The sequence below is a fragment of the Dendrobates tinctorius genome, unplaced genomic scaffold, assembly GCF_039654945.1.
Source record: "Dendrobates tinctorius isolate UK_male_01 unplaced genomic scaffold, ASM3965494v1 ptg000048l, whole genome shotgun sequence".
NCBI classification, from domain to species: domain Eukaryota; kingdom Metazoa; phylum Chordata; class Amphibia; order Anura; family Dendrobatidae; genus Dendrobates; species Dendrobates tinctorius.
In genome coordinates this window covers 6407501-6432500 of record NW_027361716.1, presented here as the reverse complement: position 1 = coordinate 6432500, position 25000 = coordinate 6407501, and the positions used below count along the sequence as shown (strand labels likewise).

The 25000-nt window shown below is 37.9% G+C and overlaps 13 non-coding genes across 13 annotated transcripts; all 13 read left to right on the top strand.

Annotated features, from left to right (window-relative positions):
• The first annotated feature begins 1620 nt into the window (after positions 1 to 1620).
• On the top strand, positions 1621 to 1702 carry TRNAC-ACA (transfer RNA cysteine (anticodon ACA)). Its single transcript has one exon. It is a non-coding gene; the product is annotated as a tRNA-Cys (tRNA).
• Positions 1703 to 4873: 3171 nt separating this feature from the next.
• TRNAS-UGA (transfer RNA serine (anticodon UGA)) lies at positions 4874 to 4955 on the top strand. Its single transcript has one exon. It is a non-coding gene; the product is annotated as a tRNA-Ser (tRNA).
• A 1596-nt stretch (positions 4956 to 6551) lies between these two features.
• TRNAS-AGA (transfer RNA serine (anticodon AGA)) lies at positions 6552 to 6633 on the top strand. Its single transcript has one exon. It is a non-coding gene; the product is annotated as a tRNA-Ser (tRNA).
• A 655-nt stretch (positions 6634 to 7288) lies between these two features.
• Positions 7289 to 7360, top strand: TRNAQ-UUG (transfer RNA glutamine (anticodon UUG)). The gene has a single exon. It is a non-coding gene; the product is annotated as a tRNA-Gln (tRNA).
• Positions 7361 to 9952: 2592 nt separating this feature from the next.
• On the top strand, positions 9953 to 10034 carry TRNAS-AGA (transfer RNA serine (anticodon AGA)). Its single transcript has one exon. It is a non-coding gene; the product is annotated as a tRNA-Ser (tRNA).
• Positions 10035 to 12408: 2374 nt separating this feature from the next.
• TRNAQ-UUG (transfer RNA glutamine (anticodon UUG)) lies at positions 12409 to 12480 on the top strand. Its single transcript has one exon. It is a non-coding gene; the product is annotated as a tRNA-Gln (tRNA).
• Positions 12481 to 14131: 1651 nt separating this feature from the next.
• On the top strand, positions 14132 to 14203 carry TRNAQ-UUG (transfer RNA glutamine (anticodon UUG)). The gene has a single exon. It is a non-coding gene; the product is annotated as a tRNA-Gln (tRNA).
• A 4206-nt stretch (positions 14204 to 18409) lies between these two features.
• TRNAS-AGA (transfer RNA serine (anticodon AGA)) lies at positions 18410 to 18491 on the top strand. The gene has a single exon. It is a non-coding gene; the product is annotated as a tRNA-Ser (tRNA).
• A 1641-nt stretch (positions 18492 to 20132) lies between these two features.
• TRNAS-AGA (transfer RNA serine (anticodon AGA)) lies at positions 20133 to 20214 on the top strand. Its single transcript has one exon. It is a non-coding gene; the product is annotated as a tRNA-Ser (tRNA).
• A 654-nt stretch (positions 20215 to 20868) lies between these two features.
• On the top strand, positions 20869 to 20940 carry TRNAQ-UUG (transfer RNA glutamine (anticodon UUG)). Its single transcript has one exon. It is a non-coding gene; the product is annotated as a tRNA-Gln (tRNA).
• An 899-nt stretch (positions 20941 to 21839) lies between these two features.
• TRNAS-AGA (transfer RNA serine (anticodon AGA)) lies at positions 21840 to 21921 on the top strand. The gene has a single exon. It is a non-coding gene; the product is annotated as a tRNA-Ser (tRNA).
• A 654-nt stretch (positions 21922 to 22575) lies between these two features.
• TRNAQ-UUG (transfer RNA glutamine (anticodon UUG)) lies at positions 22576 to 22647 on the top strand. Its single transcript has one exon. It is a non-coding gene; the product is annotated as a tRNA-Gln (tRNA).
• A 1655-nt stretch (positions 22648 to 24302) lies between these two features.
• TRNAQ-UUG (transfer RNA glutamine (anticodon UUG)) lies at positions 24303 to 24374 on the top strand. The gene has a single exon. It is a non-coding gene; the product is annotated as a tRNA-Gln (tRNA).
• The last annotated feature ends 626 nt before the right edge of the window (positions 24375 to 25000 follow it).

Below are 25000 nucleotides of genomic sequence, written 5' to 3'. Positions count from 1 at the left end.
GACCTTTTATCTTTGTTGTTCAATTTGCATGTTTACTAGTCTATTCCCCATGACAGTGATCTGTGATGGAGCGAGTTTCTAGGACCAAACTGACTTTATCTTTGACTGTTCTTTAGATAATCTATTCTGGAGCAACATTACATGTGCGACTTGCCGCTAATCAAAAGAAGCACCGTGGGTGCCATCAGGTAAGAGGTTTTTCTCTTGATCTTGTCCAGCAGCCACAGACCGCTGTCCTGGCTAATGGACTGGAACATGCACTTTGATTTGCACAAACCTTAAATTATCTCTCAGATGAAGCCTTTTACCATGCAATGCTAATCTTTATCAATTACTGGATGAATAGTTTTCTAACAGTATAAGTTTTGCAATTTATTTTTTTCACACTTTTTCCAAGTAACAGATACAGCAATCTTTTTACTAGCCACTTTTCATCAACATTTCAAACTGTCCTAGCTGTGATATCGTGGAAATGTTGGTAAATTTGTGGAATGAAAGGTTATAAGATATCAATTTACCATTGTGTATGATTTCAGATTTGCACTGCAGCTTTAGAGCCTGTTTTCGCCATCGTTCACGATTTCAAATGCTTTATTCAGCACAACAAGCCGCAGCCATGACTGTATAATGGTTGGCTCCATGGTGTAATGGTTAGCACTCTGTACTTTGAATCCTGTGATCTGAGTTCAAATCTCAGTGGAACCTGGGCACACATTTCGATTTTTCCATCTGCACTCAGATCGACGATGCCCAAAGTTTATGATGAAACAAGCAATTTAAAATCCATATAATAAAAGACAAAAAAAGAGTTCAAGGATTCATGGAACACCATGGTCAAAGCTGTCAATCAAGTAGGATTAGCAAAAATTAAAATTGTCTATGTCACTCATTGTCTATGTCATACCAAGCAATCTCATACTCTGTTACTTGAGTCAATATTCGCATAACACTCTTTCCAAGTGGGTGAATCTGACAAGGATTTGAAGCCAAAATGGCTTCAGGAAGTGTTTTTGATTTTTCTCTAAGCCATCTTTTCTTGTGTTTTCCAGAATTTCCTAAAGTGCCTTATAAACATTTTTGGTGGTGTTTTTCTAAAAATTCTTTTCGGCGTCTTTTGAATGTGTTTTGTGGCTTTTTTTGTAGCACACAAAAGTCAATCAGGACCCTTTATAGGGTCTTTCGAACCTTACCGTTGACTTGTATTATAGGTATGGAGCTGTTCAAAGTGAAAAACAGCTGAAGATTGATATGGTAATTTCAGTTAACCGCTGGACATTTTTGGAAACTTGAGATGGTTAATAGACGCTCCAAAGCCTGATCAAATGAACATCAAGTCTTTTTTACTTGGAAATGATTATGTTCAGTCTTCTCAGCATTTTTGGATTATTTTTAAGGATGTTTTTGGAGCTGACTGACTCCAAATCCACATTATGAAGAGGGAAAAGCTTTATACTGTGAATGGTTCCCTTGGATGATGAATTTAAATCAGATTTTTGCATTTTACTGAGACCTTGTATTTTCTTTTCATTTTCTGAGATGTCTTCCAGAGGGTTGATCACTGAGCTTGATCATGGTGCTATTAGAAAACATGTGTGAAACTCATAACAGCTTGACGTCCGAGTAGTCGTGGCCGAGTGGTTAAGGCGATGGACTACAAATCCTTTGGGGTCTCCCCGTGCAGGTTCATATCCTGCCAACTACGTCTGTGTTTCAATAACTGTTTGACCTTTTATCTTTGTTGTTCAATTTGCATGTTTACTAGTCTATTCCCCATGACAGTGATCTGTGATGGAGCGAGTTTCTAGGACCAAACTGACTTTATCTTTGACTGTTCTTTAGATAATCTATTCTGGAGCAACATTACATGTGCGACTTGCCGCTAATCAAAAGAAGCACCGTGGGTGCCTTCAGGTAATAGGTTTTTCTCTTGATCTTGTCCAGCAGCCACAGACCTCTGTCCTGGCTAAAGGACTGGGACATGCACTTTGATTTGCACAAACCTTAAATTATCTCTCAGATGAAGCCTTTTACCATGCAATGCAAATCTTTATCAACTACTGGATGAACAGTTTTCTAACAGTATAAGTTTTGCAATTTATTTTTTTCACACTTTTTCCAAGTAACAGATACAGCAATCTTTTTACTAGCCACTTTTCATCAACATTTCAAACTGTCCTAGCTGTGATATCGTGGAAATGTTGGTAAATTTGTGGAATGAAAGGTTATAAGATATCAATTTACCATTGTGTATGATTGCAGATTTGCACTGCAGCTTTGGAGCCTGTTTTCGCCATCGTTCACGATTTCATATGCGTTATTCAGCACAACAAGCCGCAGCCATGATTGCGTCATGGTTGGTTCCATGGTGTAATGGTTAGCACCATTTTTATGATGAAACAAGCAATTTAAAATCCACATAATAATAGACAAAAAAAGAGTTCAAGGACTCATGGTCAAAGCTGTCAATATCAATCATTGTCTATGTCATACCAAGCAATCTCATACTCTGTGACTTGAGTCAATATTCACATAACACTCTTTCCAAGTGGGTGAATCTGACAAGGAATTGAAGCCAAAATGGCTTCAGAAAGTGTTTTTGATTTTTCTCTAAGCCATCTTTTCTTGTGTTTTCCAGAATTTCCTAAAGTGCCTTATAAACATTTTTGGTGGTGTTTTTCTAAAAATTCTTTTCGGCGTCTTTTGAATGTGTTTTGTGGCTTTTTTTGTAGCACACAAAAGTCAATCAGGACCCTTTATAGGGTCTTTCGAACCTTACCGTTGACTTGTATAATAGGTATGGAGCTGTTCAAAGTGAAAAACAGCTGAAGATTGATATGGTAATTTCAGTTAACCGCTGGACATTTTTGGAAACTTGAGATGATTAATAGACGCTCCAAAACCTGATCAAATGAACATCAAGTCTTTTTTACTTGGAAATGATTATGTTCAGTCTTCTCAGCATTTTTGGATTATTTTTAAAGATGTTTTTGGAGCTGACTGACTACAAATCCACATTATGAAGAGGGAAAAGCTTTAAACTGTGAATGGTTCCCATTGATGATGACTTTAAATCAGATTTTTGCATTTTACTGAGACCTTGTATTTTCTTTTCATTTTCTGAGATGTCTTCCAGAGGGTTGATCACTGAGCTTGATCATGGTGCTATTAGAAAACATGTGTGAAACTCATAACAGCTTGACGTCCGAGTAGTCGTGGCCGAGTGTTTCAAAAACTTTTTGACCTTTTATCTTTGTTGTTCAATTTGCATGTTTACTAGTCTATTCCCCATGACAGTGATCTGTGATGGAGCGAGTTTCTAGGACCAAACTGACTTTATCTTTGACTGTTCTTTAGATAATCTATTCTGGAGCAACATTACATGTGCGACTTGCCGCTAATCAAAAGAAGCACCGTGGGTGCCATCAGGTAAGAGGTTTTTCTCTTGATCTTGTCCAGCAGCCACAGACCGCTGTCCTGGCTAATGGACTGGGACATGCACTTTGATTTGCACAAACCTTAAATTATCTCTCAGATGAAGCCTTTTACCATGCAATGCTAATATTTATCAAATACTGGATGAACAGTTTTCTAACAGCATAAGTTTTGCAATTTATTTTTTTCACACTTTTTCCAAGTAACAGATACAGCAATCTTTTTACTAGCCACTTTTCATCAACATTTCAAACTGTCCTAGCTGTGATATCGTGGAAATGTTGGTAAATTTGTGGAATGAAAGGTTATAAGATATCAATTTACCATTGTGTATGATTGCAGATTTGCACTGCAGCTTTGGAGCCTGTTTTCGCCATCGTTCACGATTTCATATGCTTTATTCAGCACAACAAGCCGCAGCCATGACTGTGTAATGGTTGGTTCCATGGTGTAATGGTTAGCTCTCTGGACTTTGAATCCTGTTATCTGAATTCAAATCTCAGTAGAAACTGGGCACACATTTCGATTTTTCCATCTGCACTCAGATCGACGATGCCCAATGTTTATGATGAAACAAGCAATTTAAAATCCACATAATAAAAGACAAAAAAAGAGTTCAAGGATTCATGGAATACCATCGTCAAAGCAGTAGGATTAGGATCAAGTAGGATTAGCAAAAATTAAAATTGTCTATGTCATACCAAACAATCTCATACTCTGTGAATAGAGTCAATATTCACATAACACTCTTTCCAAGTGCCTTAGTCTGACAAGGATTTGAAGCCAAAATGGCTGCAGGAAGTGTTTTCGATTTTTCTCTAAGCCATCTTTTCTTGTGTTTTCCAGAATTTCCTAAAGTGCCTTATAAACATTTTTGGTGGTGTTTTTTTTAAATTCTTTTCGGCGTCTTTTGAATGTGTTTTGTGGCTTTTTTTGTAGCACACAAAAGTCAATCAGGACCCTTTATAGGGTCTTTCGAACCTTACCCTTGACTTGTATTATAAGTATGGAGCTGTTCAAAGTGAAAAACAGCTGAAGATTGAGATGGTAATTTCAGTTAACTGCTGGACATTTTTTGGAAACTTCAGATGGTTAATAGACGCTCCATAGCCTGATCAAATGAACATCAAGTCTTTTTTACTTGGAAATGATTATGTTCAGTCTTCTCAGCATTTTCGGATTATTTTTAAGGATGTTTTTGGAGCTGACTGACTCCAAATCCACATTATGAAGAGGGAAAAGCTTTAAACTGTGAATGGTTCCCATTGATGATGACTTTAAATCAGATTTTTGTATTTTACTGAGACCTTGTATTTTCTTTTCATTTTCTGAGATGTCTTCCAGAGGGTTGATCACTGAGCGTGATCATGGTGCAATAACTTGGTGCAATAGTTTTCTAATAAGAAAACATGTGTGAAGCTCATAACAGCTTGACATCCGAGTAGTCGTGGCCGAGTGGTTAAGGCGATGGACTTGAAATCCATTGGGGTCTCCCCGCGCAGGTTCAAATCCTGCCGACTACGTCTATTTTAATAGCTTTTTGACCTTTTATCTTTGTTGTTCAATTTGCATGTTTACTAGTCTATTCCCCATGACAGTGATCTGTGATGGAGCGAGTTTCCAGGACCAAACTGACTTTATCTTTGACTGTTCTTTAGATAATCTATTCTGGAGCAACATTACATGTGCGACTTGTCGCCAATCAAAAGAAACACCGTGGGTGCCATCATGTAAGAGGTTTTTCTCTTGATCTTGTCCAGCAGCCACAGACCGCTGTCCTGGCTAATGGACTGGGACATGCACTTTGATTTGCACAAACCTTAAATTATCTCTCAGATGAAGCCTTTTACCATGCAATGCTAATCTTTATCGACTACTGGATGAACAGTTTTCTAACACTATAAGTTTTGCAATTTATTTTTTTCACACTTTTTCCAAGTAACAGATACAGCAATCTTTTTACTAGCCACTTTTCATCAACATTTCAAACTGCGCTAGCTGTGATATCGTGGAAATGTTGGTAAATTTGTGGAATGAAAGGTTATAAGATATCAATTTACCATTGTGTATGATTGCAGATTTGCACTGCAGCTTTGGAGCCTGTTTTCGCCATCGTTCACGATTTCATATGCTTTATTCAGCAAAACAAGCCGCAGCCATGATTGTGTCATGGTTGGTTCCATGATGTAATGGTTAGCACTCTGGACTTTGGATCCAGTGATCTGAATTGAAATCTCAGTAGAACCTGAGCACACATTTTGATTTTTCCATCTGCACTCAGATCGACGATGCCCAATGTTTATGATGAAACAAGCAATTTAAAATCCACATAATAAAAGACAAAAAAAGAGTTCAAGGATTCATGGTCAAAGCTGTCAATATCACTCATTGTCTATGTCATACCAAGCAATCTCATACTCTGTGACTTGAGTCAATATTCACATAACACTCTTTCCAAGTGGGTGAATCTGACAAGGATTTGAAGCCAAAATGGCTTCAGGAAGTGTTTTTGATTTTTCTCTAAGCCATCTTTTCTTGTGTTTTCCAGAATTTCCTAAAGTGCCTTATAAACATTTTTGGTGGTGTTTTTCTAAAAATTCTTTTCGGCGTCTTTTGAATGTGTTTTGTGGCTTCTTTTGTAGCACACAAAAGTCAATCAGGACCCTTTATAGGGTCTTTCGAACCTTACCGTTGACTTGTATTATAGGTATGGAGCTGTTCAAAGTGAAAAACAGCTGAAGATTGATATGGTAATTTCAGTTAACCGCTGGACATTTTTGGAAACTTGAGATGGTTAATAGATGCTCCAAAGCCTGATCAAATGAACATCAAGTCTTTTTTACTTGGAAATGATTATGTTCAGTCTTCTCAGCATTTTCGGATTATTTTTAAGGATGTTTTTGGAGCTGACTGACTCCAAATCCACATTATGAAGAGGGAAAAGCTTTAAACTGTGAATGGTTCCCATTGATGATGACTTTAAATCAGATTTTTGCATTTTACTGAGACCTTGTATTTTCTTTTCATTTTCTGAGATGTCTTCCAGAGGGATGATCCCTGAGCTTGATCATGGTGCTATTAGAAAACGTGTGTGAAACTCATAACAGATTGACGTCTGAGTAGTCGTGGCCGAGTGGTTAAGGCGATGGGCTAGAAATCCATTGGGGTCTCCCCGCGCAGGTGCAAATCCTGCCGACTACGTCTATGTTTAAAATAACTTTTTGACCTTTTATCTTTGTTGTTCAATTTGCATGTTTACTAGTCTATTCCCCATGACAGTGATCTGTGATGGAGCGAGTTTCTAGGACCAAACTGACTTTATCTTTGACTGTTCTTTAGATAATCTATTCTGGAGCAACATTACATGTGCGACTTGCTGCTAATCAAAAGAAGCACCGTGGGTGCCATCAGGTAAGAAGTTTTTCTCTCGATCTTGTCCAGCAGCCACAGACCGCTGTCCTGGCTAATGGACTGGGACATGCACTTTGATTTGCGCAAACCTTAAATTATCTCTCAGATGAAGCCTTTTACCATGCAATGCTAATCTTTATCGACTACTGGATGAACAGTTTTCTAACAGTATAAGTTTTGCAATTTATTTTTTTCACACTTTTTCCAAGTAACAGATACAGCAATCTTTTTACTAGCCACTTTTCATCAACATTTCAAACTGCGCTAGCTGTGATATCGTGGAAATGTTGGTAAATTTGTGGAATGAAAGTTTATAAGATATCAATTTACCATTGTGTATGATTGCAGATTTGCACTGCAGCTTTGGAGCCTGTTTTCGCCATCGTTCACGATTTCATATGCTTTATTCAGCAAAACAAGCCGCAGCCATGACTGTGTCATTGTTGGTTCCATGGTGTAATGGTTAGCACTCTAGACTTTGAATCCAGTGATCTGAGTTCAAATCTCAGTAGAACCTGGGCACACATTTTGATTTTTCCATCTGCACTCAGATCGACGATGCCCAATGTTTATGATGAAACAAGCAATTTAAAATCCACATAATAAAAGACAAAAAAAGAGTTCATGGAATACCATGGTCAAAGCTGTCAATCAAGTAGGATTAGCAAAAATTAAAATTGTCTATGTCACTCATTGTCTATGTCATACCAAGCAATCTCATACTCTGTGACTTGAGTCAATATTCACATAACACTCTTTCCAAGTGGGTGAATCTGACAAGGATTTGAAGCCAAAATGGCTTCAGGAAGTGTTTTTGATTTTTCTCTAAGCCATCTTTTCTTGTGTTTTCCAGAATTTCCTAAAGTGCCTTATAAACATTTTTGGTGGTGTTTTTCTAAAAATTCTTTTCGGCGTCTTTTGTGGCTTTTTTTGTAGCACTCAAAAGTCAATCAGGACCCTTTATAGGGTCTTTCGAACCTTACCGTTGACTTGTAGTATAGGTATGGAGCTGTTCAAAGTGAAAAACAGCTGAAGATTGATATGGTAATTTCAGTTAACCGCTGGACATTTTTGGAAACTTGACATGGTTAATAGACGCTCCAAAGCCTGATCAAATGAACATCAAGTCTTTTTTACTTGGAAATTATTATGTTCAGTCTTCTCAGCATTTTCGGATTATTTTTAAGGATGTTTTTGGAGCTGACTGACTCCAAAACCACATTATGAAAGGGAAAAGCTTTAAACTGTGAATGGTTCCCATTGATGATGACTTTAAATCAGATTTTTGCATTTTACTGAGACCTTGTATTTTCTTTTCATTTTCTGAGATGTCTTCCAGAGGGTTGATCACTGAGCTTGGCCATGGTGCTATTAGAAAACGTGTGTGAAACTCTTAACAGCTTGATGTCCGAGTAGTCGTGGCCGAGTGGTTAAGGCGATGGGCAAGAAATCCATTGGGGTCTCCCCGCGCAGGTGCAAATCCTGCCGACTACGTCAATGTTTCAATAACTTTTTGACCTTTTATCTTTGTTGTTCAATTTGCATGTTTACTAGTCTATTCCCCATGACAGTGATCTGTGATGGAGCGAGTTTCTCGGACCAAACTGACTTTATCTTTGACTGTTCATTAGATAATCTATTCTGGAGCAACATTACATGTGCGACTTGCCGCTAATCAAAAGAAGCACCGTGGGTGCCATCAGGTAAGAGGTTTTTCTCTTGATCTTGTCCAGCAGCCACAGACCGCTGTCCTGGATAATAGACTGGGACATGCACTTTGATTTGCACATACCTTAAATTATCTCTCAGATGAAGCCTTTTACCATGCAATGCTAATCTTTATCAACTACTGGATGAACAGTTTTCTAACAGTATAAGTTTTGCAATTTATTTTTTTCACACTTTTTCCAAGTAACAGATACAGCAATCTTTTTACTAGCCACTTTTCATCAACATTTCAAACTGTCCTAGCTGTGATATCGTGGAAATGTTGGTAAATTTGTGGAATGAAAGGTTATAAGATATCAATTTACCATTGTGTATGATTGCAGATTTGCACTGCAGCTTTGGAGCCTGTTTTCGCCATAGTTCACGATTTCATATGCTTTATTCAGAACAACAAGCCGCAGACACGACTATGTCATGGTTGGTTCCATGGTGTAATGGTTAGCACTCTGGACTTTGAATCCTGTGATCTGAGGTCAAATCTCAGTGGAACCTGGGCACACAATTCGATTTTTCCATCTGCACTGAGATCGACGATGCCCAATGTTTATGATGAAACAAGCAATTTAAAATCCACATAATAAAAGACAAAAAAAGAGTTCAAGGATTCATGGTCAAAGCTGTCAATCAAGTAGGATTAGCAAAAATTAAAATTGTCTATGTCATACCAAGCAATCTCATACTCTGTGACTTGAGTCAATATTCACATAACACTCTTTCCAAGTGGGTGAATCTGACAAGGATTTGAAGCCAAAATGGCTTCAGGAAGTGTTTTTGATTTTTCTCTAAGCCATCTTTTCTTGTGTTTTCCAGAATTTCCTAAAGTGCCTTATAAACATTTTTGGTGGTGTTTTTCTAAAAATTCTTTTCGGCGTCTTTTGAATGTGTTTTGTGGCTTTTTTTGTAGCACACAAAAGTCAATCAGGTCCCTTTATAGGGTCTTTCGAACCTTACCCTTGACTTGTATTATAGGTATGGAGCTGTTCAAAGTGAAAAACAGCTGAAGATTGATATGGTAATTTCAGTTAACCGCTGGACATTTTTGGAAACTTGAGATGGTTAATAGACGCTCCAAAGCCTGATCAAATGAACATCAAGTCTTTTTTACTTGGAAATTATTATGTTCAGTCTTCTCAGCATTTTCTGATTATTTTTAAGGATGTTTTTGGAGCTGACTGACTCCAAATCCACATTATGAAGAGGGAAAAGCTTTAAACTGTGAATGGTTCCCATTGATGATGACTTTAAATCAGATTTTTGCATTTTACTGAGACCTTGTATTTTCTTTTCATTTTCTGAGATGTCTTCCAGAGGGTTGATCACTGAGCTTGATCATGGTGCTATTAGAAAACATGTGTGAAACTCATAACAGCTTGACGTCCGAGTAGTCGTGGCCGAGTGGTTAAGGCGATGGACTAGAAATCCATTGGGGTCTCCCCGCGCAGGTTCAAATCCTGCCGACTACGTCTATGTTTCAATAAGATTTTGACCTTTTATCTTTGTCGTTCAATTTGCATGTTTACTAGTCTATTCCCCATGACAGTGATCTGTGATGGAGAGAGTTTCTAGGACCAAACTGACTTTATCTTTGACTGTTCATTAGATAATCTATTCTGGAGGAACATTACATGTGCGACTTGCCGCTAATCAAAAGAAGCACCGTGGGTGCCATCAGGTAAGAGGTTTTTCTATTGATCTTGTCCAGCAGCCACAGACCGCTGTCCTGGCTAATGGACTGGGACATGCACTTTGATTTGCACATACCTTAAATTATCTCTCAGATGAAGCCTTTTACCATGCAATGCTAATCTTTATCAACTACTGGATGAACAGTTTTCTAACAGTATAAGTTTTGCAATTTATTTTTTTCACACTTTTTCCAAGTAACAGATACAGCAATCTTTTTACTAGCCACTTTTCATCAACATTTCAAACTGTCCTAGCTGTGATATCGTGGAAATGTTGGTAAATTTGTGGAATGAAAGGTTATAAGATATCAATTTACCATTGTGTATGATTGCAGATTTGCACTGCAGCTTTGGAGCCTGTTTTCGCCATCGTTCACGATTTCATATGCTTTATTCAGCACAACAAGCCGCAGCCAAGAATCTGTCATGGTTGGTTCCATGGTGTAATGGTTAGCACTCTGTATTTTGAATCCAGTGATCTGAGTTGAAATCTCAATAGAACATGAGCACACATTTTGATTTTTCCATCTGCACTCAGATCGACGATGCCCAATGTTTATGATAAAACAAGCAATTTAAAATACACATAATAAAAGACAAAAAAAGAGTTCAAGGATTCATGGAATACCATGGTCAAAGCTGTCAATCAAGTAGGATTAGCAAAAATTAAAATTGTCTGTCACTCATTGTCTATGTCATACCAAGCAATCTCATACTCTGTGACTTGAGTCAATATTCACATAACACTCTTTCCAAGTGGGTGAATCTGACAAGGATTTGAAGCCAAAATGGCTTCAGGAAGTGTTTTTGATTTTTCTCTAAGCCATCTTTTCTTGTGTTTTCCAGAATTTCCTAAAGTGCCTTATAAACATTTTTGGTGGTGTTTTTCTAAAAATTCTTTTCGGCGTCTTTTGAATGTGTTTTGTGGCTTTTTTTGTAGCACTCAAAAGTCAATCAGGACCCTTTATAGGGTCTTTCGAACCTTACCGTTGACTTGTAGTATAGGTATGGAGCTGTTCAAAGTGAAAAACAGCTGAAGATTGATATGGTAATTTCAGTTAACCGCTGGACATTTTTGGAAACTTGACATGGTTAATAGACGCTCCAAAGCCTGATCAAATGAACATCAAGTCTTTTTTACTTGGAAATTATTATGTTCAGTCTTCTCAGCATTTTCGGATTATTTTTAAGGATGTTTTTGGAGCTGACTGACTCCAAATCCACATTATGAAAGGGAAAAGCTTTAAACTGTGAATGGTTCCCATTGATGATGACTTTAAATCAGATTTTTGCATTTTACTGAGACCTTGTATTTTCTTTTCATTTTCTGAGATGTCTTCCAGAGGGTTGATCACTGAGCTTGATCATGGTACTATTAGAAAACGTGTGTGAAACTCATAACAGCTTGAAGGCCGAGTAGTCGTGGCCGAGTGGTTAAGGCGATGGGCAAGAAATCCATTGGGGTCTCCCCGCGCAGGTGCAAATCCTGCCGACTACGTCAATGTTTCAATAACTTTTTGACCTTTTATCTTTGTTGTTCAATTTGCATGTTTACTAGTCTATTCCCCATGACAGTGATCTGTGATGGAGCGAGTTTCCAGGACCAAACTGACTTTATCTTTGACTGTTCTTTAGATAATCTATTCTGGAGCAACATTACATGTGCGACTTGCCGCTAATGAAAAGAAGCACCGTGGGTGCCATCAGGTAAGAGGTTTTTCTCTTGATCTTGTCCAGCAGCCACAGACCGCTCTCCTGGCTAATGGACTGGGACATGCACTTTGATTTGCACAAACCTTAAATTATCTCTCAGATGAAGCCTTTTACCATGCAATGCTAATCTTTATCGACTACTGGATGAACAGTTTTCTAACAGTATAAGTTTTGCAATTTATTGTTTTCACACTTTTTCCAAGTAACAGATACAGCAATCTTTTTACTAGCCACTTTTCATCAACATTTCAAAATGCGCTAGCTGAGATATCATGGAAATGTTGGTAAATTTGTGGAATGAAAGGTTATAAGATATCAATTTACCATTGTGTATGAATGCAGATTTGCACTGCAGCTTTGGAGCCTGTTTTCGCCATCGTTCACGATTTCATATGCTTTATTCAGCACAACAAGCCGCAGCCATGTCTGAGGCATGGTTGGTTCCATGGTGTAATGGTTAGCACTCTGGACTTTGAATCCAGTGATCCGAGTTCAAATCTCAGTGGAACCTGGGCACACATTTCGATTTTTCCATCTGCACTCAGATCGACGATGCCCAATGTTTATGATGAAACAAGCAATTTAAAATACACATAATAAAAGACAAAAAAAGAGTTCAAGGATCCATGGAATACCATGGTCAAAGCAGTCAATCAAGTAGTATTAGCAAAAATTAAAATTGTCTATATCACTCATTGTCTATGTCTTACCAAGCAATCTCATACACTGTGACTTGAGTCAATATTCACATAACACTCTTTCCAAGTGGGTGAATCTGACAAGGATTTGAAGCCAAAATGGCTTCAGGAAGTGTTTTTGATTTTTCTCTAAGCCATCTTTTCTTGTGTTTTTCAGAATTTCCTAAAGTGCCTTATAAACATTTTTGGTGGTGTTTTTCTAAAAATTCTTTTCGGCGTCTTTTGAATGTGTTTTGTGGCTTTTTTTGTAGCACACAAAAGTCATTCAGGACCCTTTATAGGGTCTTTCGAACCTTACCGTTGACTTGTAGTATAAGTATGGAGCTGTTCAAAGTGAAAAACAGCTGAAGATTGATATGGTAATTTCAGTTAACCGCTGGACATTTTAGGAAACTTGACATGGTTAATAGACGCTCCAAAGCCTGATCAAATGAACATCAAGTCTTTTTTACTTGGAAATGATTATGTTCAGTCTTCTCAGCATTTTCGGATTATTTTTAAGGATGTTTTTGGAGCTGACTGACTCCAAATCCACATTATGAAAAGGGAAAAGCTTTAAACTGTGAATGGTTCCCATTGATGATGACTTTAAATCAGATTTTTGCATTTTACTGAGACCTTGTATTTTCTTTTCATTTTCTGAGATGTCTTCCAGAGGGTTGATCACTGAGCTTGATCATGGTGCTATTAGAAAACGTGTGTGAAACTCATAACAGCTTGAAGGCCGAGTAGTCGTGGCCGAGTGGTTAAGGCGATGGGCAAGAAATCCATTGGGGTCTCCCCGCGCAGGTGCAAATCCTGCCGACTATGTCTATGTTTCAATAACTTTTTGACCTTTTATCTTTGTTGTTCAATTTGCATGTTTACTAGTCTATTCCCCATGACAGTGATCTGTGATGGAGCGAGTTTCCAGGACCAAACTGACTTTATCTTTGACTGTTCTTTAGATAATCTATTCTGGAGCAACATTACATGTGCGACTTGCCGCTAATGAAAAGAAGCACCGTGGGTGCCATCAGGTAAGAGGTTTTTCTCTTGATCTTGTCCAGCAGCCACAGACCGCTCTCCTGGCTAATGGACTGGGACATGCACTTTGATTTGCACAAACCTTAAATTATCTCTCAGATGAAGCCTTTTACCATGCAATGCTAATCTTTATCGACTACTGGATGAACAGTTTTCTAACAGTATAAGTTTTGCAATTTATTGTTTTCACACTTTTTCCAAGTAACAGATACAGCAATCTTTTTACTAGCCACTTTTCATCAACATTTCAAAATGCGCTAGCTGAGATATCGTGGAAATGTTGGTAAATTTGTGGAATGAAAGGTTATAAGATATCAATTTACCATTGTGTATGAATGCAGATTTGCACTGCAGCTTTGGAGCCTGTTTTCGCCATCGTTCACGATTTCATATGCTTTATTCAGCACAACAAGCCGCAGCCATGTCTGAGGCATGGTTGGTTCCATGGTGTAATGGTTAGCACTCTGGACTTTGAATCCAGTGATCTGAGTTCAAAACTCAGTGGAACCTGAGCACTCATTTTGATTTTTCCATCTGCACTCAGATCGACGATGCCCAATGTTTATGATGAAACAAGCAATTTAAAATCCACATAATAAAAGACAAAAAAAGAGTTCAAGGATTCATGGAATACCATGGTCAAAGCTGTCAATCAAGTAGGATTAGCAAAAATTAAAATTGTCTATATCACTCATTGTCTATGTCATACCAAGCAATCTCATACTCTGTGACTTGAGTCAATATTCACATAACACTCTTTCCAAGTGGGTGAATCTGACAAGGATTTGAAGCCAAAATGGCTTCAGGAAGTGTTTTTGATTTTTCTCTAAGCCATCTTTTCTTGTGTTTTCCAGAATTTCCTAAAGTGCCTTATAAACATTTTTGGTGGTGTTTTTCTAAAAATTCTTTTCGGCGTCTTTTTAATGTGTTTTGTGGCTTTTTTTGTAGCACACAAAAGTCAATCAGGACCCTTTATAGGGTCTTTCGAACCTTACCGTTGACTTGTAGTATAGGTATGGAGCTGTTCAAAGTGAAAAACATCTGAAGATTGATATGGTAATTTCAGTTAACCGCTGGACATTTTTGGAAACTTGACATGGTTAATATACGCTCCAAAGCCTGATCAAATGAACACCAAGTCTTTTTTACTTGGAAATGATTATTTTCAGTCTTCTCAGCATTTTCGGATTATTTTTAAGGATGTTTTTGGAGCTGACTGACTCCAAATCCACATTATGAAGAGGGAAAAGCTTTAAACTGTGAATGGTTCCCATTGATGATGACTTTAAATCAGATTTTTGCATTTTACTGAGACCTTGTATTTTCTTTTCATTTTCTGAGATGTCTTCCAGAGGGTTGATCACTGAGCTTGATCATGGTGCTATTAGAAAACGTGTGTGAAACTCATAACAGCTTGACGTCTGAGTAGTCGTGGCGGAGTGGTTAAGGCGATGGACTAGATATCCATTGGGGTCTCCCCGCGCAGGTTCAAATCCTGCCGATTATGTCTATGTTTCAATATTTTTTTGACCTTTTATCTTTGTTGTTCAATTTGCATGTTTACTAGTCTATTCCCCATGACAGTGATCTGTGATGGAGCGAGTTTCCTCGACCAAACTGACTTTATCTTTGACTGTTCTTTAGATAATCTATTCTGTAGCAACATTACATGTGCTACTTGCCGCTAATCAAAAGAAGCACCGTGGGTGCCATCAGGTAAGAGGATTTTCTCTTGATCTTGTCCAGCAGCCACAGACCGCTGTCCTGGCTAATGGACTGGGACATGCACTTTGATTTGCACAAACCTTAAATTATCTCTCAGATGAAGCCTTTTACCATGCAATGCTAATCTTTATCGACTACTGGATGAACAGTTTTCTAACAGTATAAGTTTTGCAATTTATTTTTTTCACACTTTTTCCAAGTAACAGATACAGCAATCTTTTCACTAGCCACTTTTCATCAACATTTCAAACTGCGCTAGCTGTGATATCGTGGAAATGTTGGTAAATTTGTGGAATGAAAGGTTATAAGATATCAATTTACCATTGTGTATGAATGCAGGTTTGCACTGCAGCTTTGGAGCCTGTTTTCGCCATCGTTCACGATTTCATATGCTTTATTCAGCACAACAAGCCGCAGCCATGTCTGAGGCATGGTTGGTTCCATGATGTTATGGTTAGCACTCTTGACTTTGAATCCAGTGATCTGAGTTCAAATCTCAGTGGAACCTGGGCACACATTTCGATTTTTCCATCTGCACTCAGATCGACGATGCCCAATGTTTAAGATGAAACAAGCAATTTAAAATCCACATAATAAAAGACAAAAAAAAGTTCAAGGATTCATGGAATACCAAGGTCAAAGCAGTCAATCAAGTAGGATTAGCAAAAATTAAAATTGTCTATGTCACTCATTGTCTATGTCATACCAAGCAATCTCATACTCTGTGACTTGAGTCAATATTCACATAACACTCTTTCCAAGTGGGTGAATCTGACAAGGATTTGAAGCCAAAATGGCTTCAGGAAGTGTTTTTGATTTTTCTCTAAGACATCTTTTCTTGTGTTTTCCAGAATTTCCTAAAGTGCCTTATAAACATTTTTGGTGGTGTTTTTCTAAAAATTCTTTTCGGCGTCTTTTGAATGTGTTTTGTGGCTTTTCTTGTAGCACACAAAAGTCATTCAGGACCCTTTATAGGGTCTTTCGAACCTTACCGTTGACGTGTAGTATAGGTATGGAGCTGTTCAAAGTGAAAAACAGCTAAAGATTGATATGGTAATTTCAGTTCTAATTTCAGAGCTGACTGACTCCAAATCCACATTATGAAGAGGGAAAAGCTTTAAACTGTGAATGGTTCCCATTGATGATGACTTTAAATCAGATTTTTGCATTTTACTGAGACCTTGTATTTTCTTTTCATTTTCTGAGATGTCTTCCAGAGGGTTGATCACTGAGCTTGATCATGGTGCTATTAGAAAACGTGTGTGAAACTCATAACAGCTTGAAGTCCGAGTAGTCGTGTCCGAGTGGTTAAGGCGATGGGCAAGAAATCCATTGGGGTCTCCCCGCGCAGGTGCAAATCCTGCTGACTACGTCTATGTTTCAATAACTTTTTGACCTTTTATCTCTGTTGTTCAATTTGCATGTTTACTAGTCTATTCCCCATGACAGTGATCTGTGATGGAGCGAGTTTCTTGGACCAAACTGACTTTATCTTTGACTGTTCTTTAGATAATCTATTCTGGAGCAACATTACATGTGCGACTTGCCGCTAATCAAAAGAAGCACCGTGGGTGCCATCAGGTAAGAGGTTTTTCTCTTGATCTTGTCCAGCAGCCACAGACCTCTGTCCTGGCTAATGGACTGGGACATGCACTTTGATTTGCACAAACCTTAAATTATCTCTCAGATGAAGCCTTTTACCATGCAATACTAATCTTTATCAAATACTGGATGAACAGTTTTCTAACAGTATAAGTTTTGCAATTTATTTTTTTCACACTTTTTCCAAGTAACAGATACAGCAATCTTTTTACTAGCCACTTTTCATCAACATTTCAAACTGTCCTAGCTGTGATATCGTGGAAATGTTGGTAAACTTGTGGAATGAAAGGTTATAAAATATCAATTTACCATTGTGTATGATTGCAGATTTGCACTGCAGCTTTGGAGCCTGTTTTCGCCATCGTTCACGATTTCATATGCTTTATTCAGCACAACAAGCCGCAGCCATGACTGTGTAATGGTTGGTTCCATGGTGTAATGGTTAGCACTCTGGACTTTGAATTCTGTGATCTGAGTTCAAATCTCAGTGGTACCTGGGCACACATTTCGATTTTTCCATCTGCACTCAGATCGACGATGCCCAATGTTTATGATGAAACAAGCAATTTAAAATCCACATAATAAAAGACAAAAAAAGAGTTCAAGGATTCATGGAACACCAAAGCTGTCAATCAAGTAGGATTAGCAAAAATTAAAATTGTCTATGTCATACCAAGCAATCTCATACTCTGTGACTTGAGTCAATATTCACATAACATTTTTTCCAAGTGGGTGAATCTGACAAGGATTTGAAGCCAAAATGGCTTCAGGAAGTGTTTTTGATTTTTCTCTAAGCCATCTTTTCTTGTGTTTTCCAGAATTTCCTAAAGTGCCTTATAAACATTTTTGATGGTGTTTTTCTAAAAATTCTTTTCGGCGTCTTTTGAATGTGTTTTGTGGCTTTTTTTGTAGCACACAAAAGTCAATCAGGACCCTTTATAGGGTCTTTCGAACCTTACCGTTGACTTGTATTATAGGTATGGAGCTGTTCAAAGTGAAAAACAGCTGAAGATTGATATGGTAATTTCAGTTAACTGCTGGACATTTTTGGAAACTTGAGATGGTTAATAGACGCTCCAAAGCCTGATCAAATGAACATCAAGTCTTTTTTACTTGGAAATGATTATGTTCAGTCTTCTCAGCATTTTTGGATTATTTTTAAAGATGTTTTTGGAGCTGACTGACTCCAAATCCACATTATGAAGAGGGAAAAGCTTTAAACTGTGAATGGTTCCCATTGATGATGACGTTAAATCAGATTTTTGCATTTTACTGAGACCTTGTATTTTCTTTTCATTTTCTGAGATGTCTTCCAGAGGGTTGATCACTGAGCTTGATCATGGTGCTATTAGAAAACATGTTTGAAACTCATAACAGCTTGACGTCCGAGTAGTCGTGGCCGAGTGCTTAAAGCGATGGACTAGAAATCCATTGGGGTCTCCCCGCGCAGGTTCAAATCCTGCCGACTACGTCTATGTTTCAAAAAGTTTTTGACCTTTTATCTTTGTTGTTCAATTTGCATGTTTACTAGTCTATTCCCCATGACAGTGATCTGTGATGGAGCGAGTTTCTAGGACCAAACTGACTTTATCTTTGACTGTTCTTTAGATAATCTATTCTGGAGCAACATTACATGTGCGACTTGCCGCTAATCAAAAGAAGCACCGTGGGTGCCATCAGGTAAGAGGTTTTTCTCTTGATCTTGTCCAGCAGCCACAGACCGCTGTCCTGGCTAATAGACTGGGACATGCACTTTGATTTGCACAAACCTTAAATTATCTCTCAGATGAAGCCTTTTACCATGCAATGCTAATCTTTATCAACTACTGGATGAACAGTTTTCTAACAGTATAAGTTTTGCAATTTATTTTTTTCACACTTTTTCCAAGTAACAGATACAGCAATCTTTTTACTAGCCACTTTTCATCAACATTTCAAACTGTCCTAGCTGTGATATCGTGGAAATGTTGGTAAATTTGTGGAATGAAAGGTTATAAGAAATCAATTTACCATTGTGTATGATTGCAGATTTGCACTGCAGCTTTGGAGCCTGTTTTCGCCATCGTTCACGATTTCATATGCTTTATTCAGCACAACAAGCCGCAGACATGACTGTGTAATGGTTGGTTCTATGGTGTAATGGTTAGCACTCTGGACTTTGAATCCTGTTATCTGAATTCAAATCTCAGTGAAACCTGGGCACACATTTCGATTTTGCCATCTGCACTCAGATCGACGATGCCCAATGTTTATGATGAAACAAGCAATTTATAATCCACATAATAAAAGACAAAAAAAGAGTCCAAGGATTCATGGAATACCATGGTCAAAGCTGTCAATCAAGTAGGATTAGCAAAAATTAAAATTGTCTATGTCACTCATTGTCTATGTCATACCAAGCAATCTCATACTCTGTGACTTGAGTCAATATTCACATAACACTCTTTCCAAGTGGGTGAATCTGACAAGGATTTGAAGCCAAAATGGCTTCAGTAAGTGTTTTTGATTTTTCTCTAAGCCATCTTTTCTTGTGTTTTCCAGAATTTCCTAAAGTGCCTTATAAACATTTTTGGTGGTGTTTTTCTAAAAATTCTTTTCGGCGTCTTTTGAATGTGTTTTGTGGCTTTTTTTGTAGCACACAAAAGTCAATCAGGACCCTTTATAGGGTCTTTCGAACCTTACCGTTGACTTGTATTATAGGTATGGAGCTGTTCAAAGTGAAAAACAGCTGAAGATTGATATGGTAATTTCAGTTAACCGCTGGACATTTTTGGAAACTTGAGATGGTTAATAGACGCTCCAAAGCCTGATCAAATGAACATCAAGTCTTTTTTACTTGGAAATGATTATGTTCAGTCTTCTCAGCATTTTTGGATTATTTTTAAAGATGTTTTTGGAGCTGACTGACTCCAAATCCACATTATGAAGAGGGAAAAGCTTTAAACTGTGAATGGTTCCCATTGATGATGACTTTAAATCAGATTTTTGCATTTTACTGAGACCTTGTATTTTCTTTTCATTTTCTGAGATGTCTTCCAGAGGGTTGATCACTGAGCTTGATCATGGTGCTATTAGAAAACATGTGTGAAACTCATAACAGCTTGACGTCTGAGTAGTTGTGGCTGCGTGGTTAAGGCGATGGACTAGAAATCCATTGGGGTCTCCCCGCGCAGGTTCAAATCCTGCCGACTACGTCTATGTTTCAATAACTTTTTGACCTTTTATCTTTGTTGTTCAATTTGCATCTTTACTAGTCTATTCCCCATGACAGTGATCTGTTATGGAGCGAGAATCTAGGACCAAACTGACTTTATCTTTGACTGTTCTTTAGATAATCTATTCTGGAGCAACATTACATGTGCGACTTGCCGCTAATCAAAAGAAGCACCGTGGGTGCCATCAGGTAAGAGGTTTTTCTCTTGATCTTGTCCAGCAGCCACAGACCGCTGTCCTGGCTAATGGACTGGGACATGCACTTTGATTTGCACAAACCTTAAATTATCTCTCAGATGAAGCCTTTTACCATGCAATGCTAATCTTTATCAACTACTGGATGAACAGTTTTCTAAAAGTATAAGTTTTGCAATTTATTTTTTTCACAATTTTTCCAAGTAACAGATACAGCAATCTTTTTACTAGCCACTTTTCATCAACATTTCAAACTGTCCTAGCTGTGATATCGTGGAAATGTTGGTAAATTTGTGGAATGAGAGGTTATAAGATATCAATTTACCATTGTGTATGATTGCACATTTGCACTGCAGCTTTGGAGCCTGTTTTCGCCATCGTTCACGATTTCATATGCTTTATTCAGCACAACAAGCCGCAGCCATGACTGTGTAATGGTTGGTTCCATGGTGTAATGGTTAGCACTCTGGACTTTGAATCCTGTGATCTGAATTCAAATCTCAGTGGAACCTGGGCACACATTTCGATTTTTCCATCTGCACTCAGATCGACGATGCCCAATGTTTATGATGAAACAAGCAATTTAAAATCCACATAATAAAAGACAAAAAAAGAGTTCAAGGATTCATGGAATACCATGGTCAAAGCTGTCAATCAAGTAGGATTAGCAAAAATTAAAATTGTCTATGTCATACCAAGCAATCTCATACTCTGTGACTTGAGTCAATATTCACATAACACTCTTTCCAAGTGGGTGAATCTGACAAGGATTTGAAGCCAAAATGGCTTCAGGAAGTGTTTTTGATTTTTCTCTAAGCCATCTTTTCTTGTGTTTTCCAGAATTTCCTAAAGTGCCTTATAAACATTTTTGGTGGTGTTTTTCTAAAAATTCTTTTCGGCGTCTTTTGAATGTGTTTTGTGGCTTTTTTTGTAGCACACAAAAGTCAATCAGGACCCTTTATAGGGTCTTTCGAACCTTACCGTTGACTTGTATTATAGGTATGGAGCTGTTCAAAGTGAAAAACAGCTGAAGATTGATATGGTAATTTCAGTTAACCGCTGGACATTTTTGGAAACTTGAGATGGTTAATAGACGCTCCAAAGCCTGATCAAATGAACATCAAGTCTTTTTTACTTGGAAATGATTATGTTCAGTCTTCTCAGCATTTTTGGATTATTTTTAAAGATGTTTTTGGAGCTGACTGACTCCAAATCCACATTATGAAGAGGGAAAAGCTTTAAACTGTGAATGGTTCCCATTGATGATGACTTTAAATCAGATTTTTGCATTTTACTGAGACCTTGTATTTTCTTTTCATTTTCTGAGATGTCTTCCAGAGGGTTGATCACTGAGCTTGATCATGGTGCTATTAGAAAACATGTGTGAAACTCAAAACAGCTTGACGTCCGAGTAGTCGTGGCCGAGTGGTTAAGGCGATGGACTAGAAATCTATTGGGGTCTTCCCGCGCAGGTTCAAATCCTGCCGACTACGTCTATGTTTCAATAAGTTTTTGACCTTTTATCTTTGTTGTTCAATTTGCATCTTTACTAGTCTATTCCCCATGACAGTGATCTGTTATGGAGCGAGTTTCTAGGACCAAACTGACTTTATCTTTGACTGTTCTTTAGATAATCTATTCTGGAGCAACATTACATGTGCGACTTGCCGCTAATCAAAAGAAGCACCGTGGGTGCCATCAGGTAAGAGGTTTTTCTCTTGATCTTGTCCAGCAGCCACAGACCGCTGTCCTGGCTAATGGACTGGGACATGCACTTTGATTTGCACAAACCTTAAATTATCTCTCAGATGAAGCCTTTTACCATGCAATGCTAATCTTTATCAACTACTGGATGAACAGTTTTCTAAAAGTATAAGTTTTGCAATTTATTTTTTTCACACTTTTTCCAAGTAACAGATACAGCAATCTTTTTACTAGCCACTTTTCATCAACATTTCAAACTGTCCTAGCTGTGATATCGTGGAAATGTTGGTAAATTTGTGGAATGAGAGGTTATAAGATATCAATTTACCATTGTGTATGATTGCAGATTTGCACTGCAGCTTTGGAGCCTGTTTTCGCCATCGTTCACGATTTCATATGCTTTATTCAGCACAACAAGCCGCAGCCATGACTGTGTAATGGTTGGTTCCATGGTGTAATGGTTAGCACTCTGGACTTTGAATCCTGTGATCTGAATTCAAATCTCAGTGGAACCTGGGCACACATTTCGATTTTTCCATCTGCACTCAGATCGACGATGCCCAATGTTTATGATGAAACAAGCAATTTAAAATCCACATAATAAAAGACAAAAAAAGAGTTCAAGGATTCATGGAATACCATGGTCAAAGCTGTCAATCAAGTAGGATTAGCAAAAATTAAAATTGTCTATGTCATACCAAGCAATCTCATACTCTGTGACTTGAGTCAATATTCACATAACACTCTTTCCAAGTGGGTGAATCTGACAAGGATTTGAAGCCAAAATGGCTTCAGGAAGTGTTTTTGATTTTTCTCTAAGCCATCTTTTCTTGTGTTTTCCAGAATTTCCTAAAGTGCCTTATAAACATTTTTGGTGGTGTTTTTCTAAAAATTCTTTTCGGCGTCTTTTGAATGTGTTTTGTGGCTTTTTTTGTAGCACACAAAAGTCAATCAGGACCCTTTATAGGGTCTTTCGAACCTTACCGTTGACTTGTATTATAGGTATGGAGCTGTTCAAAGTGAAAAACATCTGAAGATTGATATGGTAATTTCAGTTAACCACTGGACATTTTTGGAAACTTGAGATGGTTAATAGACGCTCCAAAGCCTGATCAAATGAACATCAAGTCTTTTTTACTTGGAAATGATTATGTTCAGTCTTCTCAGCATTTTTGGATTATTTTTAAAGATGTTTTTGGAGCTGACTGACTCCAAATCCACATTATGAAGAGGGAAAAGCTTTAAACTGTGAATGGTTCCCATTGATGATGACTTTAAATCAGATTTTTGCATTTTACTGAGACCTTGTATTTTCTTTTCATTTTCTGAGATGTCTTCCAGAGGGTTGATCACTGAGCTTGATCATGGTGCTATTAGAAAACATGTGTGAAACTCAAAACAGCTTGACGTCCGAGTAGTCGTGGCCGAGTGGTTAAGGCGATGCACTAGAAATCTATTGGGGTCTTCCCGCGCAGGTTCAAATCCTGCTGACTACGTCTATGTTTCAAAAACTTTTTGACCTTTTATCTTTGTTGTTCAATTTGCATGTTTACTAGTCTATTCCCCATGACAGTGATCTGTGATGGAGCGAGTTTCTAGGACCAAACTGACTTTATCTTTGACTGTTCTTTAGATAATCTATTCTGGAGCAACATTACATGTGCGACTTGCCGCTAATCAAAAGAACCACCGTGGGTGCCATCAGGTAAGAGGTTTTTCTCTTGATCTTGTCCAGCAGCCACAGACCGCTGTCCTGGCTAATGGACTGGGACATGCACTTTGATTTGCACAAACCTTAAATTATCTCTCAGTTGAAGCCTTTTACCATGCAATGCTAATCTTTATCAACTACTGGATGAACAGTTTTCTAACAGTATAAGTTTTGCAATTTATTTTTTTCACACTTTTTCCAAGTAACAGATGCAGCAATCTTTTTACTAGCCACTTTTCATCAACATTTCAAACTGTCCTAGATGTGATATCGTGGAAATGTTGGTAAATTTGTGGAATGAAAGGTTATAAGATATCAATTTACCATTGTGTATGATTGCAGATTTGCACTGCAGCTTTGGAGCCTGTTTTCGCCATCGTTCACGATTTCATATGCTTTATTCAGCACAACAAGCCGCAGCCATGACTGTGTAATGGTTGGTTCCATGGTGTAATGGTTGGTTCCATGGTGTAATGGTTAGCACTCTGGACTTTGAATCCTGTTATCTGAGTTCAAATCTCAGTGGAACCTGGGCACACATTTTGATTTTTCCATCTGCACTCAGATCGACGATGCCCAATGTTTATGATGAAACAAGCAATTTAAAATCCACATAATAAAAGACAAAAAAAGAGTTCAAGGATTCATGGAATACCATGGTCAAAGCTGTCAATCAAGTAGGATTAGCAAAAATTAAAATTGTCTATGTCACTCATTGTCTATGTCATACCAAGCAATCTCATACTCTGTGACTTGAGTCAATATTCACATAACACTCTTTCCAAGTGGGTGAATCTGACAAGGATTTGAAGCCAAAATGGCTTCAGGAAGTGTTTTTGATTTTTCTCTAAGCCATCTTTTCTTGTGTTTTCCAGAATTTCCTAAAGTGCCTTATAAACATTTTTGGTGGTGTTTTTCTAAAAAATTTTTCCGGCGTCTTTTGAATGTGTTTTGTGGCTTTTTTTGTAGCACACAAAAGTCAATCAGGACCCTTTATAGGGTCTTTCGAACCTTACCGTTGACTTGTATTATAGGTATGGAGCTGTTCAAAGTGAAAAACAGCTGAAGATTGATATGGTAATTTCAGTTAACCGCTGGACATTTTTGGAAACTTGAGATGGTTAATAGACGCTCCAAAGCCTGATCAAATGAACATC